Here is a 14953-nt window from a genome sequence, read left to right as displayed (position 1 = left end):
GATGGGTGATGCAAACTCTGGGTGAAGTCATATGCTGTGGTCAGAGATTACTGCAAGTATTATAAGCTGCACATCTGCAGCTCTACCAGCATTACAGGAATGAGCACTGACTTGAATGATACTCTGAGATGTCCTGGCTGGGCAGTGTCCCACAGGGTTTTGCAGAGGGTTCTTTTGGAAGACCAATACATTTATTTCTTTGTGGTCTAAAAGAGGAATCACCACCTTAGGGTAGCCTTAGGCTAAATCATTCAGAACAGAAACTTGGTCACATGCTGGGATACCTACTTGAAAGCTTCATCTTAGTCTTGAAGTCAAACAGCTCTTTTGTCTCCCAAAATGGCCTCAAAATGGTTGTGTTTGTAGAAGTGTGTGTTGGGCCTGGTGGAGGGTCAGACTGATCAGAAACGTGTTTCTCTCTTTCAAAAGCAACTGTAATTCAGAATCCTGTGGTACGACCTTGCCAGAGCTGTGTGTGTGTGTGTGTCTAATTCACAAATCCGCTCCTGTTAAAAGAAAAGAAGAAAAAAAAATCTATTCTCAGTGCAGCAGTGAGCAGAGCAAAGGTGTTAATGACTGGAGCTGAGGGATGAGCATGAAAGACCCAGTTTACTGTCCTGCTTGTCTGCTACCAGCTCAGTAACTCACCAGGAATATACTGTCTTTGCAGAATTTAAGGTGGAAACTGAGACAACAGACTTCAGAACTTCCACTGTTGGTGAAAGTATTGTTTATACATTTCAAAATATTATTTGAGTTCAATGAAAGTCTTGAGATCATCAGTTGCAGAAATGTAGAAATGCTTTTGAGTGGGAAGGCTCTACCCATGCTCGATGTTTTTACACTATCATGCAGCTTGCCAGGGAGATAACTGCAACTGTCAGGCTTTTTCTACACAGTAAAGTTGACTCAAGGACAGGCGAGGTTTGCAGGCAGCGTGAACTCAGCCTGAATAAAAGCTGCTGTAGGGAGTAGAGGGGGTGTGGTGTGCTGGATCTAGACAAATTATAGACACAGTTAAAATGAGCAATCTTGTTGTCTCTAATAAACTCAACTTTCAGACCCCCTTGACTTCCAGAGGACTCTGGAAAGCCAGTATCACAATGAAATACCTACTCTTTTAAAGCCCTCATGCATTACAAGACAAACATCAGACTCCCATCTTTTCTCCTCTGAATAAAATGGTGAGAATGAATAAATTTATTGCAGGCGGAATTTCTGCTGTTCCTTTCCCCTCTTTCACTCCACTGGTGCTTTCTGCCAAAGGAGTTAGTGCAATATGCTCCTGCCCTCCTGCATGGATGTCGAAAAGATGTGTCAGAAGCTACTGGTGAAGGGTAAAGCCACAGGTGTGCAATGGTCCCAAGGGGAGAGGCAATAACGGCTCTGTAACAAGACATGACCTTCTGCTATAAACCCATTGCAAATGGTGTCCAAAGCTTGGCCCCTGAAATTGCTCCACAATGAAGACCAATCAAGCAGACTGCAAAAAACACTTTCTAGTCAATCCCAGGAGGGCACTTTAAGGGGAAAAAAATCTGTTCTATAAATGGTAGAACCAGACTCCAAATCTGTTTAAGGAAAGAAGAGAAAGTTAAAGAGGAACATTTGCCATACCCATATTCATTCGGAGATACACTCTTTGAGTGCAGGAATAAGATGATGTGCAAACTTCTATGTTCTGGCTGCCTTTTTTAGCTGGAAATGTCTTACAATAGCTTGTACAGATGTGACTAATTACATTCCAGAAACTAATGCAGCCCCTGGTGGGGGTGGAGGAGAAGGGGAAGAATGGCCTTGATAGAACAAGGAAAGAAATAACTTTTGTGAGTTACAGGGACAAGTAACTCTTATTTTAATTTGGGTCCCTGTGTTGCAACAGAGAAATGCAGGTTGCAGATTACAGCATGGTTCTGTCTTTGCTATTCCTCTCTGGTTTCACAGATCTGTGTTTTTAGTTTCGGGATTTTTTTTTTAGTAGTTATTCAAATATGGACTTGTGTAAAGCACTCTGGATTTGAGTGTGGACAGGCAGTACATTAGCTAATATGATTCCATTAAAAAGGGATTCCATAGTCAGTGCCCCAATTAAATGAAGAAGTGTCAATATTAATAAACCCTCCAAAGAAAGGGATAAAATCAGATACCCACAGTGACCCATCAGACATGAATGCGAGTCAGATCAATACATACCCCTGAGCACCGATGGAAATAGATAAACAACAACAATGTATCCAGGCCACTGGGATTTGGCAGTACTGCACAACCACAAAGTATCCTTTGTTTTCTCCAGTTTTACTTTACAGTCCCTTACTCTCCATCCAAACAGCAGTGTCAGGAGCATGAGCTACTTGTCTGCAAACTCCAGTTTCTTGCCAGAGTTCATCCTGTCTCCCCTTGATGCCTGGTCTAAAAAGGATTTCTTGGAAGCGTAAAGATGCCATCCAAAAAGTTGAATAAGCAGTAATCCAAATCCCTGACAGCTTACATCCCTAATGCAACCGAAACGATTTTCATTCATCTTCTCAATTGTCATCAAATACGGATCCACTGCGACTGGGCACAACTCCACTGCACGTTCACTTTCCTGGAACTGCACCCACTGGGGTCCAACTCAAAGTTTTGCCATTGCAAAGAGGGATGTAAGCAAACACCACAAAAATGCAGTTGTTACTTTCTACAGTGTTTTGCTACTTTGGGAGTGTGGCAAGGCTGTGCCCTTATCTTCCCTACCCAGATTTCATGTTCGTGATGCATATCTCTGTGCCATCAAGGTCTGGTGGTTACAGTGCACTCTGCTCACAGCTACAGTATTGGAGGGTTTAAAACATTTTAGAATTTCAGCATCTGTTTTATGTTGATTTCAGGAGAATGGGAGAAAGGATGCCAAGTTCCAGAGAACAATGAACACTTTGGGCCAAACTCTCTCTTTGTCTGTGCTGGTGTAAGTCTAACATCTCTTCATCCAGCTGACAGGTAGATTTGAGACAGTATAATATAGGGCAGAGTCAAGCCCTTTAATTTGGAAGAACACAGTTGCTTCCTCTGGTCCATGCCAAAGAAAATATATCCAGGATATACAATAGATAGCAGAAGAAATTTTAATTAACATTTTTTTATGGAGGTATTGGGTAAAAATATTCCATTCTGAACGGAAAACAACTAAGACAAAAAGTGGGAATGTTTATCGTAAGTGACCTAAAGAGGAGTACAATGAACATGTGTTTAGAACCTTGAATTGTCCTGTTAATCCACATGCATTTATAATTCCAAGTTTTAAAATAACTAATGATGTCCAAATAGATTTTAACATCTATTAAAGGTATCATCCTAAGATACATTGTTGGGGGAAAATGAAACTGAGAATGAAGTTGTTAAGACTAATTCATAGTAAAGAAATATGAGACCTCATAATTCTTCCCAGAGCATCACAGTTAGTAAAATATTACACTCTTTTTTTTCTTTTTCCCCTGCAGCAGAAAGACAACGGAACAACATTATGCTCTAGCGGTCAACATTAATTGCAAACTGATGGCCACTTCTGAGCACGGGAGTGTTCTCTGGGCCGCATTTAGTCGCTGGGAGCACGGGCAGCCCCAGCCCGGCGGGCTGAGCCGGCAGCGGCATCGGCATCGTGCCACACGGGGGAGTCTCAATGCGCGCTCGGAGAAGTTCGTGTTCCATAAATCACTCGCTTTGAAACCTGATTTCTCCGTTCTGCCGCTTTGTCAGTCTGTCTGAGAGATAACACAAGATCTGCAACACTTAGCGCAGCAAAAAAAGTAAGCTGAAGCCACGATGTTTCTGTAACAGAACGGGCTGTAAGTGCAGTGCGTCGGGTTTTGGTGGTGGGGAAATCTGTGCCGAGCATGATTCCCTTTATTAAACACTGTTTGGGCCACCAACTCGGCGCTGGTGTTGCCATATAAAACACTAAGAAAAGTTAAAGAAATCTCAGCCATCAGTAATAAAATACTATAGATTTTACATAATCCATCTGAAAGCAGAGGGTGAGCAGGCTCATTGCATGGCACAGCAACACAGAATCTCAGCACAGGGACAGGGGAACAGCAGTGCTGGAGCAGGATCCAGGCCTCTCAACATCACATTTCTCATTGCAACATATTCTCATAGCCTTCTACAGCTACAGGAGTAATGGGCATGGCCCATGGTGTGGGCAGTCTCTGGGTGCATCTGTCCTGGGGTTTAACAAGCCTGGTTACCTCAACAAAACTCACCTTTCATGAAATACAGGCTATGAGCAGTGGACATACAGCCTGAAAATCATACAGCATATATTGAGGGGTAAAACTTCCTCATTCCCTAGGTCCATTTCAAGCTGGAGGACACAGCAGTGATGAGGATCCTGAACAATGCACGACGGAAGTGTGCACAAAGGTCTCAAGATGGCACAGGTCTTCTTGCACTGCACAGACCATCCTAACGAGCTTTCTTTTGGATTTTTATACATCATTCATATGACCTTACCATGCCACACAGGAGACTTATTTCCCAGCTTATTGTTACCTGCTGCTGATAGAGATGGCTGTGAGCACAATATACTATTATCCAGCAAAACAACATGTACTGACAAAGGCTGTTTAGTGAGCATTGGCCACCAATCTGAGAAAGCCGGGGTCACTGCTGAACAATACCAAGAGAGGTCTCACTAGTTTCTTCTTCCTCCTCCATTCAATGAGCTGTTAATAGACAAGCTGTTAGAGAGAAAAAGAACTAAATAGTTTACAAGCTTACATTTGAAGGCCTGTGAATTGCATTAGCTGAGCCAGCTGAGTGAGAGCCAAGGCAATCTCCCCACGACTGTAGAAAATGTGGCATTGAGGCATGTGGAGGCAAAGAAAGAATGACAGTGACCAGGTTTACAATATGCAAAGCCAGAATAATTACTGCTTACTGTGATATAGAATTTTTAGGTGAACTATGATATGGAATCGAAGCATCTCCTTTAAAGGCACAAACGTGTTCTCGTATTCATATTTTAAAACTTTCTCTCTTTTATGCAAGTATTAATTTATAGTCTTAATAAAAACTTTCTGAAGTTGACTTTTAATATTTCCTCGTTGGACCTTTCCCCTTCCTACCCCTCTTTCTCTGCTGCACAGGCCATTCTCAGTATGAGCAATGACTACAATCTTTTTCATTACTCACTGGGTTTTTTTTGGGCCTTGCAGTTATGAATAGGAATGTGAATCACTTCCAATACAATTACCTGGACAATTATTTGCGATCTGTGGAATTGGAATGTGCAGCTGAAAATATGTGGAACCCTTTGGTTGCCAGTCAGAGACTGACAGTTATTTTTAAAATTTCTTTCTGTCCTTTAACTTAACCAGAGGGGAATAAAATTTTTGAAAAGCATCAGAACAAGAAAAATTACTAATAGTGAAACAGAAAAATTGAAAAGTAAAGAATTGAACCATCAGATCATTCATTTTAAGACATTCAGTGGCAGAAAAGAATGAAGGAAATGACAGTTAAAAAACAGCCACTACTGAACAATGATAATTTAAAATTTCTACCTTTGAGGAAAGCTCAGAAACTTTTAAGGAGTCAGATTTTCACACAAAAGGATTGTTTTGGATCAAATACAGTTTTTGAAAGTTTCAGGTTAAAGATTTCAACCTGCTTGCAAGTTTTCTTCTTTTTGTTGTCCTCCCAGTCTTTGGTTAGAAACAAGCCAGGTGCTGCCTCTAACCCGTTGCTGCAATGACAGCAGTAAGTGCTGAGGTAGCTGGTTTAACACTGCCCTTAAAAACAACCTGAGAGGATCAGGCAATTGCTGAGAGGGCTTTCAGCAAAGGATAGTCATGGCTTTTGTTGTAACCTGCACTAATGAGTGGCTGTCTTTGATAGCTCATTCGCAGTCCAGTCAAACCAGCAGAAATCAGCCTTACAGCAAACAAAACTTTGTTTTTTTCAAAACTATTTCTTGGTACATTATCACATAGATCTTTCACAAACTGGTCTAGCCTGGGTTAGTGATCTGGATAAAAGCTTTTCTAGTCAGGCTTGAGCTTTGCCCATTAAACTTTGTCTCAAAATCTGAGTATCTTTAGCAAAGAGGAATCTTTCAGTCACACTGACTTAGAGTACCAGCCACCGGCCATGTCTGAAAGGAAAACATTATTCTACACTCAGAAATCTAACATCCTTCTACATGAGACAAGAATTTCTGCCTCTATTTTAAGACAAATGGCAAAACTCACATTACCTCAAAAGGGACAGAGTAACTTGCTGAATTGTTAGATGGTCTCTTTTTCTTCCAGTCCTGCAGTATCAGTGCAGATGAATCAGCTTCTAAAATTATAATCACCTGAGAACAGACCAAGTGGAGATTATGAATTTTCAGGTCTTTGATTATGAAAATTTTTCAAGTATTTTCTGAGAAAAAAATCCCTTTAAAGGCTTCAGAGAAACCATCATGTCAAGGGCAGTTTGTTTCAGTGAAAGGCTGAGGATTCATCTAATCAAACCTGGGAACGGTTCTCTCTTGTTTTGGTGGGTTGGTTTTCCTGAGCTGTTCAGTTTGCCCTCTTGTTAGATCCTTTCATTCAAGTTAGTAGTTTCCTTAGGTTGGCTGATCTTTATTTCTGCTTTTAATATTCCCTATCGATTTTATTGTAGTGCACTTACATGCTGTTCAACAGTCCCCTATTACTGTAAATAAAATAAGATAAATAACTTGGCTTTCTTTCTGCATTTAAAATGTTTGGCAGCAGCCATCTCCACCCTTAACTGAGCATTTGACAGTGTTACTGCCAGTATCTGTGAGGGCAGCTCTGTGTGCCCTCTCATGTCACTGGTATCCATGCTAGTCAGATAAAGCTAGCTTGGAGTTTGCTGATATTACTGGCTGGCTTTATCTAGCAAGCAGAGGTACCAGTAGCATCTGTGCATCTGTTGGATGTGCAGATGGAGGCTGCTGCCCTCTTAGACACCAGCAGCAATAGCAGTGTTAACACGTGCATCTATGACCAAGCAAGATACTGCTTATCTGCAGTGTATGGGAAAGTCACTGGGGCTCCCGTTTTCAGCTCAGGCAGGTGTTATTCCTATCTATCACTGACAGGCTTTGGCTTAACTGGTCACTTAAATAACAACAATAAGATCCAAAACACAGCTTCATTTGTTCTTCCCCTTGTGACTCCTCTGCCCTGGCCTGTTCCACTGTCCTCAGGGAAACAACCTGCACAGTCAGAACAGAGAAGGTGCATTCCTCTGGCTAGCAAGAGTCCGGATGGCATTCCCAGCACCCACAGTCCCTTCAGACTCCTTGGTGCTGGTGCTGTTACCAGCACAGCTGGAGGTCAAAGCTGCTGCTGCAGGGCTGGGGCAGCTCCCGGAGCGGATCCCGCAGCCTGTGCCGGGCTGTGCTCCGGGGGTGCTGCCCTGCCTGGCTCTGGGGGCACCACCACACACCTCTCCCGAGACTCACTCATCCCTTGCAAAGGGCCTGGCCTGTGAGCAGGAACATTCCCACAGCTTATCCTGGCTGGTTTGGGTATGGATAGCACAGCAGCTGACTTGAGTGCTTGAATGACTGCCAGGATCTGCTTAAGGCAGCACAGGACCACCTTCATTGCTAATTCACCCTGGCTGAGACAGATCAGGCTTTTGGTTCTCCCTGAGTGCCCCAGACTGACTGCACCAGGTCTGAGTGGCTCAGTAGTGGTGTCCTCTACCTCTGCCAAGGTTACAGATTCCAGTCTTACTGCAGGTGATGCTCACTCCTCTTCAAGTCCTGCAGGTTTTTTCCTGTTATGTCTGTAAGCCAGCTCTGAAGATCAAACCTGAGTGGAGGCTCAGATCAACACTGCCAATACTCATTCTCCGAAAATATACAGATGTATTGTCCTGCTGTGCTTTGCATGGCTGCAGCCCAGATAACCTGTAAACCAGACCTTCACATGGAGTATGTTCACATCCAGACATGCTGAAACGATGCCAACACTTCCTCCAATGTCCCAGATTTCGGAGTGTGCAGTTACTGGTTTTGGCTCACTTTTACTTAAACACATAGTTGAGATCTAAAAAGACTCTGTTCTTTTAAATTTGTTCTTGTAAAAACAAATCTATTCCAGTTAGTTAATACAAACTGTTTTGAAAAGAGCTGTGGAATATCCTTGTAAATATACTGAGAAAGCAAGTAATTAAAATAGTCAAAATAATAAGGAAAAAATCATATGACTTTAAGAAAGCACATAAAGGGTAATCAAGCAGGGTAAAACCAAATAAGATTAATTTGAGTTACAGACTCAGTATATGGTGTATTGTATTCTTTGGACTGAACAGAAATGCATGCTGTGCAAGGGTGTTCTGAACTCCATGAAAGAGTAATCTTTTACACAACCTGTAGTGCTGTGCAAATAAATGTTGTGAGGCAAAATAAATAAGTTTTGAGAAATGAATGACTTTGGCAGTAGTTTGCCAATTAATTAGAACAAAGAGGGAAGTCTAGCAGACAACACAGAGATAAATAAGGAAGAGTTCAAGTTGCCTTAACAGCTTTTGGTATCTCTCACTTCACTTTTTGCTAATTCTTCCTTCTCACAAGCTTTGTGGGATTTTCTTTGAAGGGGGAAGGGAGCCAAAAGGATGCAGTAGCAATTCTGCTCACTCCTGAAATGCTATCTCAGGGTCTTTCCTCAAAAAAGGTTAATTGTAACTTGATCCTTTTGTTCTAACAGGGCAATGGAGTGTGAACTAGAATGGAGAAAGAATTAGAGAAGATTTAGTTAAGTTGCATGTATTCTAGATAGCAAGACCTGTTCCCCTAAAGCAGTTAAGGAATTAACCAGTGCAATTTCATAATTATTAGTTATCATCTCTCAGAACCTGTGGAGGATAGGTCAAGTCTCAGAAAACTAGAGGAGGGCGAATATAGTACCTGCTTTCAAGAAAATGGAAAAGAAACCACGTATTTCTCATCCTAACTTTAAACAAGTTCTAACTGGAAAGAATAAATTAGGTATTATAACATTTGCAAATGACACCATTTTGGAAGGGACTGGAAATACTATAGCAACACAATTAGAACTAGTGCTCTTGGTAAACCAGGGAAATTATTCCAATTTAACAAGGTCACATTCACCCAACTGAAATCAAAAGAACTATATATAGGCTGGAGAAGCCAGATCTCCACATACCAAAAAGGCAGCAGAAGCCTGGAAGATCTGAAGGTGATAACATCCACAGTAAATGAGAAGTGAGATGTACTTGAAAGAAAGAAAATCTTGTAAAATGTACTAACAGTAGCACTGCTTGTAGCATGTCAAACATCATTACTCTGCTGTGCTCAGAACTACTGGAGGTTTACCAGTTTACCCACAATCTGGCTTAATACCATATTTTTAAATAAAAGGTTCAGTCCCACTGGACAGGAACAGGAATAAATAGAAACCTATAAACTATGAGAAAAGTTTGGAGAAACTGAGTTTGTTTCCAGTACACAATTGAGGGGAGTATGATAACAGACTTCCAGTGAGTAAGAAGCTACTGAAAGAAGATAGTAATCCATTATCCACTGAGGTTAGGGCAGGAAATATTGCTTTAATTTCCCAGAAAGGAGATTTAGGTTATCTTTCTAACTATAAACCTAGGCAAACACTGGAACAGGCTGCTAAGATGTCTGTAGAATCTCCATTACTTGGGGTTTTAAAGAACAGATTAGATAAAAGAGCTGTCAACCTTGTTGGGGATACGTGATCTGCATTCCTCAGCAGAGGTGGACTTACACCAAATGCCCTTTAAGCTCCTTGCCAGCCCTACCTCCCTCAGCTCCTGAAGTGCTGTAGTTGCATAGTTTTGTAGTTGCATACACACCCTAATTTTAATGAAAAAACCCATACAAACAAACAACAAAGGACGCAAAAAAGAAATTCAAAAATGTGGATCCTGGGATTGCAAAGAGCAGAGGTGAGTAAAACAAGTCAGTGTCTTTTTGCTGACTCTGATAATTCCAGATCCAGCTGTGTTTTAATAGAGGTACAGAACTTAGACAAGGAAGGAGTAGGGATGCTGAAGGTGGGGAAGGCAGAATTGGGGAATACTCTGCTACCCATCCCCTAAGAGCCTTTCCTGTATTGTATCTCCTGGAAATGATGGGAAGCTTTGGTTCTGTCTGTTCTTGTCTCTGCTTTTGCGGGGTCCAGAGAGAGTCAAGGAAGGGATTCCTTGAGATGCACGAGCAAGAACTTGTTTGGAGCTGAAAGGAGCACACAAAGGGGTCTCTCTGAGCATCATGACCAGCATTTCCATGTTCTTCTCCAGCATCACAGAGTCTGTGGTTTGAGACAGAGAATCCCCAGAATGGAGCTCAGAGGGTGTGCAAAGGCAGCAACAGAGGAAAGGAAGAGAGTGTTTTAGGCAGATTCCTCCCCTGCACTGAGAGAGCCCATTCCCTACACACTGGTGTCCCAACACAGTGAAATTTGCTGGTACAAAACTGGAGATTCAGCAAACATTGGGGAGTAGTTTAATATTTCTTCAACTATCCTCAGACGCTATTTTCTCCTGTATGTTCAATTATGCTGTGGATTTATTGATAAATAAATCAAGTCTCTGCTTTCAATTTTTGCACTGGGGGAAGCCACAGTTGAGTTCCAGAATTTCTGCATGTGAAATTCTCTTTGGTCTTTGAATCCTCTTGCAGATAAACTACTCTTACCGTATTTATGGAATACCAGCATTTCAACACTTATTTTATAATCCATATTCTTCTACCCTTTTGCAAATAACTTCAGTTCTGTCCTGAAAGGCAGCCTCTTTAAGCTCACACAGCCTACGTGTTTGTGTCTGTCTGCATTATTTATATCTCTGCTAAAGCCATTCCTCTTTTCCATGTTCTTATAATGGTGCCTATCATGCAATATTTGGACAGCTACTTGTTGTTGCTGATGAGAGTTTGTCCATGCTCCCACCTGAAAGCACAAGCTTTCAGCACAGTTCTGAATTGTTGGGCCTCCAGCAGAGTCTCAGTAGCAGCAGATGTCCACTTCAGAAGTGAGTTATCAGAGGTCTCTGGTGATGTTTGGAGTTTGATCTCTGCTTTTCTGAACGACGCTTTCTAATTTTGAAAACTCGCAGTGTTGATGTTTACTGCTAAGCCACCATCATTTGGTAAGTTCCATCCAGCAAGACATCAAAGACAGGGCCCACACCATATTTTTCTTGCTCAATTATACCGAGAGAGATGTAGATTTTCTTTAGACAAGTTTTAAATCAGCCGTTTCTACATATTAACTCTCTGTTTAAAAATATTTGTGTTGCACAGCTGAAGGATGAAGAGAACAGTACTGTCCTCCTTTTCTTCCCCGATGTATCTTGACCTAGGAAAGATCCTTCCCAACACCCCGTGTGCTGAGGCTCAGAGAAGTGCACTGTGACATCAGGAGAGCACTCGCCACCCCTTCCACCTCCACCCTCAGCCCTGTAACAGTATCCCAGTGCTGGTGGCTCCACGTGCCCGTGGGAACCACGAGCTGTCTGGGGGATCAGACTGGCAGGAGGTGACAGCTCCAAGTCCTCGCAGAATGTCTCGTTTTGTGGTGCCCTGCAGAGACATTGTAACCGCATTTAGATTTCTAGCACAGCACCTTCTGCTGAGCTACTTACACATCAAAGCAATGCCCAATCCCTATGGTGGGATACACCTGGGAAACAGTCTGTTCCCAGAAGTTACAAGGAAAAGGCTCCTGGGTTTTCAATATCAATATTTTAGCAAGCTGTACACCCCCAGAGGAGGTGTTTGCTCCCCAGTTCAGTCTGTTGATACTTTTGTCTGAACTAACCAACTCTGCTTTTCGCTGTCATTTGTAATTACAACCTATAAATATTTTATATTACTTTAAAATCAGGTTTTAAAATATTTAAATGAATTGGGGCTGGTGAATTAGAAAGCCAGGAATTTGAAACTGAGCTTGTCTAATTCTCTGTGCTGCTTTCTCCAGCTTTTAACTGTAGCCCAAACACTCCTAACTTTCTGTAGGATAAACCAATGGGAGAAAATTTTACTTGCAACATATGAGTGGTTTGACTCAGTTATCAGTGTTCTGTGTTTTCTTGCAATTATTTCAGCTCACTGAAACTGGGATGAGTATCCAGGCTGACAAAGTATGAATTTGGATGGATGGGCACCACAGAGGATCTGTCTGAATCTTGTAAAATTTTACAGTTACAACTGGGATTGATCTGTTAAAGGGGAGCCTGTTGTGATACATCCTGTTGTCACGCTGTGTGCTGTGCCCCATGCAGCACTCCCGGTATCTCCTGAGCTCTGCTTCAACAACAAAAGCACTCAGTGAATCCTTAGAAGATATCCCTTTCCATATTACATCCAGTGACAACAGCAGGGCCTACAAAGGATGTTTTCAAAATATTATGTGTTATAGATATGTCATGGCAACTGCCAGTATGTCCCAGAAATGTGCTGAGTCTTGTAGTGAGTACTTGCAGGAATAATCCCAGAGACTGCACACTCAAAATTTAGTTTTTATTTGGCATTTGAGGTACATATAAAGGAAAGTTCAAGAGCTGAATGTTATTACTTATTACTGTTATGTTTCATTTTACCACAGACTTGCTAGTGTCCTATTTGAAGCGAATTACTAGCAAAGACAATGTAGAGGCCCTCAGTTTAAAAGGCAAAGGAAACTATTATGCTTATCAGAGTTGGTTTTTAGGAAGGTTTTCTTTTCTTAAGGAGCTCAAGCTATAATAGCTTAAGACTATTATCTTTAATAACTAGCTGCTAGTCTGAATTTCAAACCAAATACTATCACTCCTCTTTAACACAGCTGTCCATTCATCTACCAGCTTGTGCAGTGAGTGCATCTTTCAGGAGAAGAAGAGAAGAAAGCAATCATGGATGAAAGAACATTCCTGTAAACTCTATTATCATTTACAGAGTTACTGACCTCTTATTCTTTCTATCCATGATGTGGAAGGTAAAATTTAAGAACCATTTCTGATATGACACTCAAAGATACTGAATAGTGAAGCACAAAGCATGGTAGGAAGCTGTGTCAGGGGAGGTTTAGTTTGCATATTAGGAAAAGGTTCTTCACTCAGAGGGTGTTTGGGCACTGGAACAGGCCCCCCAGGGAAGTGGTCACAGCATCAAGCCTGTCTGAGTTCAAGAAGTGTTTGGACAATGCTCTCAGGCACCTGGTGGGATTCTTGGGGTGTTCTGTGCCAGGAGTTGGACTTTGATGGTCCTTGTGGGTCCCTTCCAACTCAGGATATTCTATGATTCTATGATTAACTGATACCTTTCAAAGCTTTTAGTAGAGTTTAGGGAGGTGTGAGGCCAGTGTCTTGTCTCACACACTTGGAACTCCTATTAAAAAAGGAAGTTTTGGGCAAACACATATTTAGGATCTTTTCCTTAAATCTAGATCTTGCACTAGATTATTACATTGTGTATTATCCATAGACTGAAGCAAAGTACAGTTTCCCCTATTATCCTACTTAAACCCTAGAAATAGGGTTTATTTCACACACAGTGACTAGGTGGGAGCAGGGAACAGTATGATTGATTTTTGCTGTGACAAAAGCCACCTGGTTCTCCTGGAGAGAGGACAGGGAGGAGGAACCACACTTCCTCTTAGCTGAGCTCTTCATATGTTTCTGCTCTACTCAAGTTTATCTAAGGCCATTTTTTCCCCACTTTGACTCTTGGCAAGTCATACTTTGCATTCAAAGGAAATCTGCCCCAGGACTGTAATCATGGAATTAATAGACCTATGCAGGGCTTCCCTGAATCGGCATTCACTGAAAAACCCCGTACCCAGCACGTCTGTGAGGAACCATTCAAGCAGCTGACTCAGAGCATAAAGCATTTGAAAACACTGGCCTTATCTCCTCGAGAGTCGACAGCAAAATTCACGGCCACGTTGAAGGTTCTGGCAGTTCCAGAAATAGTGCCTGCTGAGCAAATAAGGTCAGAGTGGGTGGGTGAAAATAGATTGTTCTCAAAATTTGGCACATAAAACTTTAAAAGCGCTTTATGAAGAGAAATCATTCTCTCAGGTCTTGATCCTGCAAAAGCTCATGTGGGTCGAGTTCTCAAGATCATAAATTTAAAGGTCTGTTTATGTTTTTGCAGGGTGGGGTTTTGGGCTAAATAAAAGAAGGTGAAACATTAGCTATAGGAGGTTTCACCTTCAAAGGAAGATATCCATGTCTTTCTGTTCATTAGTTTTCCTGTGAGAGAAACACTTGACTAACTCATTTTTTTTCATTTGCCCACTCTTTCAAAACTTAAGAAGCAGTTCCTCTAAGGCAGTTGTTTTGATTTTTCCACTTAGGTATTCTAGGAACTTGCTTAAATCATTTGATGTTTGTGTTAATAACATAAAATCTCAGTGATCTGAAATCTTTATGTAATTAAGCAAAATAATACAGCTCCCTACATGGAACTAAAGTAGTTCGGGGAAATTCTCAGTGGAAATAAGGATGACTCATTCTTTAAGCAACACTAACAATTAAGTATATATAAGCTATCAGTTCCCAGTTGGAAAAAATGGGGACATTTATATAATAAAGGACTTTCTTAATCTGCATGGAAAGATGACAAGGTGTTTGTACCAGCTGAGACTGTATTCTGGAATGTGTTTACCAGTGCTGAAGTTTATTCTCAAAAGCAGCATCCAGTGAATAAGACTGTACTGGTGGTAATTTTAAGCCTCACATACTTGTAAAGTCATTATGCTGTCAGTCCTTTCTGGTGCCAAAGTCTGCATGCTGTGCATTTAAGAGTTTAAGATGAAGGACTGAAAAAAAATTTCTACATTTAGGCATTTAGAACCAAATAAGAGTTGTGATTTGGGCAAAATCCAGAGAAAGAAAACCTCCTAATGAAAAAGCAGCCTTAGGTGCTATAAAATCACTATCTTCCTGATAGAGGTATATAATTTTGAAACTCTATCTACCA

General features: G+C 41.4%; 1 long non-coding RNA gene across 2 annotated transcripts in view; it reads right to left on the bottom strand.

The window, feature by feature from the left end:
• LOC108503132 overlaps positions 1-14953 on the bottom strand; it is a 56079-nt gene that overhangs the window by 3363 nt on the left and 37763 nt on the right. For both annotated transcript variants that reach the window (XR_001876731.1, XR_001876732.1), the window contains exons 3-4: positions 6233-6334; positions 289-506 (exon numbers count right to left, since the gene is read on the bottom strand). This is a non-coding gene — a long non-coding RNA (uncharacterized LOC108503132). The remainder of the gene's footprint in view (positions 1-288; positions 507-6232; positions 6335-14953) is intronic.

The sequence above is a fragment of the Lepidothrix coronata genome, unplaced genomic scaffold (genome assembly GCF_001604755.1).
Source record: "Lepidothrix coronata isolate B3197 unplaced genomic scaffold, Lepidothrix_coronata-1.0 Scaffold131, whole genome shotgun sequence".
In the NCBI taxonomy this organism is placed as follows: Eukaryota; Metazoa; Chordata; class Aves; order Passeriformes; family Pipridae; genus Lepidothrix; species Lepidothrix coronata.
The sequence above is the reverse complement of the archived record's forward strand: the minus strand, read 5'-3'. Positions and strand labels throughout refer to the sequence as shown.